We start from the raw sequence: 6,267 nt of genomic DNA on the forward strand, positions 1-6,267 counted from the left end.
TTCATAAAACTATGTTACCTAGATGCATGTTAAGATTGAAAAGTTATGAAAGACACATGGTTTGATCATGGCAAGTTATTTTACCATGACTCAGGAACTTGTGCAAGGGTCAAACATCTCCACACTAGATAAAAGTGTTGAGCCAACATAACCATCTATAGCATAACTACATCAACCACACATCAATATTGACATGTTTGCAAGGAAAACATTTAGTACAGTGTACACAACTTGTGGTATACATTTAATTTACCAAATGAACTTTAACTATTTTTGCTAAAGACATACAATTTCTCATTTAATACAATTGTAGACAAGCTTCCCTATTTCCTATTAATTTCTTCAAGTTAGACCTAGTGATCCTCACATGGATCAAATCTTTCAATAGACTTGAAAGAAATGAGATAAATCAGATTTAAATAATAAACAAGTGTTCCATCCTCTATCTTCACTAGTTGTAGAATTAAATTCATGAAGAAATTAGAATGATCCACCTTAAAGCTTCTTTGAATAAAAAGGAACTTATATGTCACTTTGATGATTCTCATTGATCTATTTATTCTTGCAAGATGAAAAGATGGAGATAGTGACATTAAAAAATGGATGCAAAAATTTGTATTGCTTAGTTGAAGATTATCCATAAAGGAAGCAGGATGATCCAAACAATACAATCTCATAGCTCTCCATTTTTGAGACATGTACAAATCTGATAGTTGTACTGCTAAAAAAATAACTTGGCATTCACCAAAAGGCTGGAGACTAGCAAGAATTGACATACAAGATACAATAGGCATTGAGTCTAAAACATGCTCCAAACAATATATGGCCTCTTCAACTCATATCAATTATTTACAAAAGATAGAAGACTAGAGTGGTTGTATCATACTATCAAAACTAGAGTGCATGTTTCATATTATCATAAGAAATTAATTATTTGAATATTTTATATTAAAATATTAAAAGAAATTGTATCAATGTATTGGATCCAACTTTCTAAGTACAAGGAAATATCACCAATTTCACATACATTGACTTCTCCTATTATTCCCACTTCCCTACTATTGTATTTAACACAAAAACTTATGTACTTAGATTGTTTTCAGTGTTTCCTATGTCCTAATTGATTTAAGGATATAATTGTGTTGATTTGGTATTCCTGGTGGTTAAAAGGAATTGCTAACATATATTACTACTATGTGTGAGGAAATGGGAGTCCAAAGGAACTGATTTAACACTTCACCTACTCAAAAACACAAACCAATAAAATAATTTAGATTAGGCCAAGAGAGGTTGATGCATTCAAGAAGAGAATACTTACACAAAATGAAGTTGAATCATGCTAGACAAGTTGAGTATTGGCCCTTCTAGTTTGTTCTTTGATAGTTGCTTGACAATGACACATTCAAAATGCACTTAAGAGAAAAGACCTAGAGCAATGAAATTGATTAAATGAAGGTAAGTTAGTTTGAGCTTCACTTGGTTTTGAGAATACTTTAATATTATCTACTTAACAAGGCCAACCATGTGAAGGTGGAAGCTCATCTGGCCTTACCCACCTCCCCTAACATCAATCTAAATTCCCAATTAACATCTAATTACACAGTCCATTCATGCATTCATCCATTTATGAACTATAACATTCAATCAATACAATCACATAACATTCATTAATATGCAACACTAATCAAGAATTCATTAACACTAAACAATATTCATTAATTATTTCTGTAATGCCCACCTGTAGTTTGATTTATATTAGAAATGTTGAACTCTTTTAGGCCTATTTCATACATGTGTTAGTTTCAAAGATATATGGTATGATGTTATTTCACAACTTCAAAATATAATTTATGATTACATTTCATGTGTTGTCTAATGATTATGATTATTTACATGTTTTTAATGTTTCTTTAATGATTCTTAGTTAGTAAATGTGATTACTTTCATAATGATGCCATCTTATATGTCTTTAATGATGATTGTATTACATTAATATTAATGCATTGTTATATATGAGTATTTGATGAGTTGACTTGTGATTCATTATGGTACTTACCCGATACTTGCATGTGTATGGTGTATGTGTCTATTTTACTTTTCTATCTGATGTGTCTGATGTGGTTAAGGGAGAAAGTAGTAGTCACCTACTAGTCGAGATCTACACAATGTACCACTCCCTTTCATTTCCTATCTAGTTTAGTTATATATGCATATGTACATGCTCATCTTTTATGTAGATTGTAGGTACTGGGCATTGACTTCCCTAAATTACCAGGATGAGTATGCCCTATCAGAATAACTCGATGGAAAGTGTTGGTGTTTTTATACTGCTAAGAAAAAAAAACTTAATACCAAGATGGTGAAGACCACAATAACCTAAGGATTAGCTAATTGCTATAAAAAACTATATGTTCTTTAGTTATGGACCCAACTTCAACAAAATCATGGAAGATTTTCTACTCTTTTGGCTCTACAAGACCAAGGTAGGTGCACCTGAGGGATAAAAGATTCACAACTTGAAAATGCATTCAAATTTCATTAATTTCATGAAATTTCATAACAATATTCATCCCTTATAGTATATTGGTATAATTCTTCTTAGATCTACAAATAATTCTGGGCAATAGCAACTAACTAAGACTCAAAGATTAAATGTAAATAAATACTGACCAACTATAACATTCTTCATGCATCAAAGTAAAATTGATTTGATTTTATATTTATGCCCAATGCAAACCCATGGTTTTCTTTAAACTAAAATTGAATATATGATCAATGCCTGATTCATTGGGATTTACAGTCTACCCAACAAAAACTTGAACTAACTAATTGCATTACAATTAATCTATCAACAATTATCCCCAAACCCATCCTTATGAATATCCCTACTGCGTAACCAAAAACCCTATCAACTTATTGGAGAATTTACTTAATTATTGAATTAAAAGTAACAACAAATTGATATACAACCTATCCTAGCCACATTAAATTCCATAAAACTTGTTTACACATTCCCAAGATCACTAGTATACAACATTGGAGACATAATTCAAAGAAAATATAGCATAACTTGCTCCTTTGCATTAATTTTCATTTTTGAAAATCATGAAAATGCTGGAAAGACTATAAAAACTTTTAAAAAAATAGAGAATAAACCTCTCAACACTCACTTTTTTTTATTATGATTATAGAAAGAAAATAAGCCATGAAACCTATAATGGGTTCAATGGACTGATAACAACATGTAATTATCAAAAAAATAACTACTAGAAAATCGGCCCCCCTGCTCCACATCTTGGGAATCCTTTTATAGGAAGGATTACAACAAGCTTCAGATGGGAGGACACTTGTCAAAATCCTAATCAGAAGACAAGTACAAAGATGTTCCTATTTTGTTACATGTAAAACATTCTTTTTACTTGGTCCCACAATTATGATGTAGTTATAGAATGACAAGTGGCATCTATCAACACATTCTTTAAACAAATCAAAAATTTCCTTTAGCTCCCATCACCATCAACTACTCCTCAACTATATTCAATCACTATCACTTGTTGGTAGTGCCTTGATTTTTGCAATCAACTCCCAAATAGTGATGTTTGTATCAATATCAAGCCATGTGATATCTTTGATTGTGTCTAGCTCCTCTAGACATTTTCTCCACTTGGCATCAATTATAGCTTTAACTTCAGAAGCTACTTTGGACATCTCTGCTTCTAATTTATAAAGTATTTCTATCATATCATAGACAAAAGTGGCACTTGTTTCATTATTACAAAAAGACAAAAACCTAGGATGATCAAGGATATTATCAAATGATGATAACCACTCAACCCAGTCCTTGATTTTTCCTTCTTTATTTAGGATTGTAGGCACAAAATTTGGTGGCTTGATGGTAATTACTTCCATTTTACTTTTTACTTGCTGCATCTTTCCCCCAAAGAAACCATTTAAATCTTTTACCTTATGAATTTATTTTCTCATACTCACAATGCTTGCTTTTGATAGGTCCTTCTTCTGAGGAAGTATGGTGATTATGCTATCAAAAAATTGAATGTAAGGGCTACATGTGCTGAATAGTGGAGATAATAGGGCAATTGTCTCTGCACATCTATATTCCACTCCTTCTAAGGCAATATAATTGCTATGCACATTTTGTGAGACTATCTTCAATGCACTGATCGTATGGACTAATAAACTCTTCAAAGCTCTAATCTCCACATCCTTAATGACTTCTAACTTTTCTTCATCAGTGTCCATAGCCTGGCATGATGTTTCCCCTATCTCAAATATCTAGTCCACTGTCTACACTTCTTTGTCATGAACTTCAGTAACAATTTTGACATTTTTCTTCAACAATGCCACCTCCATCTCCAATTTGATAACATTTTGTTGTAGGAAATAAGTTTTCTTTATTTACTATTCATAACTCCTTCTTGTCCCAAAAAAATTCTCATTGGTCTTTTCAAGTTGATCTTGAAGAGAGTTTATTTTATACTTACTCATTAATGCTACTGAAGTATGCATCTCCAAAATCTGGTCACTAGATGTAAATTGCACATGCCAAAATATAACATTTCCCCTGGGGAACTCTTTTATTTCCTTGAGAGTGGGCTTATCATCCTCGAGAGCAAAACTCCATATGGCCATTATCTGGACATCTATATTAAATCTTGATCCCACTATCTCCCCATATTAATATTCATCTTCAAAAGAAACTAATTTCTCTTGTCTTCTTATCTAATCAAGTAAAAATGAAGAACTCAAATCCTATCCTAGAAATATAATTATTCTACTTCTTCTGACTAAGTCTCTAGCCTCCTTAGCAGTGAGAGTTTCACTAGCAAGGTCATATTCCTATAACTTTTGTACTAAATTTGCAACCTTCTCATCTGAATCTCTAGGCTTCATACTCAGTTTCAATTCATTTCTCTTTATTTTAAAAAGGAAGCTTTTGAATTCATTTGACTTAATAAAATTATCATCAATCATAAAATCCTTAGCCTCAATGATTCTATCATCAATCATTTGTGTCTCTAATTGTAATTTCTTTTCCCTTTTCTCACTCTTAGACACTTGAGACATTAGGATTCTTCTTCCAATATCATCAAAGTACTTATTTCCCTTTGACAAAATCTGAAGTGCCTTCTTCTAAGCATGGTATGATATTTCTACCATCTTTTTCTTCATGTCTTTGTTTTGCCCATGCAAAACTCTCGGGAACATCTTGAACATTTTTTTCAGGTTGGTCATCTTTAGATTGATCTTCTTCATCAAATACCTCCATTGTATAATCATCATCAATATACTCTGGATCAATCTTCCTCCTGATTACCTTAGGAACCTGAGCTACCAACTCATCAAAATTATTAACACATTTATCCAATTTAACCCAATATTCTTCATTTGGATAAAACCCTTTGAAAAATGGGTCTACCTTCCCCATTTCTCACTCATAGCTGACAATGGCTTTGATTTTTATCATTCTTTCCTTGCAGACATCCCCACTCAACATATCAAAAATAATATCCTCTTCCCACATTGGCTTGGTAGGGGTAAAATTGTATCCTCTCATACTTTTCAAGGCATGCCTTATTACATTATAGGGGTCATAGGTTCTAGCTGGCCTAGTTGGAATCTTATAATTTTGTAGAAAAGAATTGGTTTGTTCTATGGCATTCTTGCCAATCTCAAAATCCTCCACTTTGGTGCATCTACATAAAAAAATCCCTTTCTTGACACCCTTTCCTAAATATTCATTATTTAAAGAAATTAGCTGCTAGAAAATTTCTACCAATCCTAACCTCTCAAGAACATATTTGGGAAAAATGTGAGGTGGCTGAGGAAACCCAAAGATTCTTATAACAAATTCATTATAGAAAGAGAAAACATTTGAATATGGATAGTACAATTGCCATACCTATGTCCATCTTTGTACTAGCAACCTCTCTCACCATTCTTATGTTGACTCGAAAAGGCTCTAATAAAAAATATCAACATTTTTTACCAAAATAAGGTGCATGAGGAGGTAATAATGAGGGAACTTAAAATCCTTTAGTTCTCCTTGTTGGGCAACATAATTTTTTTTTATGAATATTCTCAATGATGTATTCAAAAATATCTTATCTAGCATAATGATTAGGGTCTTGAATATTCAAAGCCATGATGTAGTATGCCCCTAAAGCATTCATGGTTCCATCTATGCCTAAGACTTTGTCAATACCAAACACATTATTCTAGAAATACTTTTGAATGAAATCCAAGGGC

Source organism: Cupressus sempervirens, chromosome 3, assembly GCF_028749045.1.
Source record: "Cupressus sempervirens isolate cs-2001-9-10 chromosome 3, ASM2874904v1, whole genome shotgun sequence".
Classification (NCBI taxonomy): domain Eukaryota; kingdom Viridiplantae; phylum Streptophyta; class Pinopsida; order Cupressales; family Cupressaceae; genus Cupressus; species Cupressus sempervirens.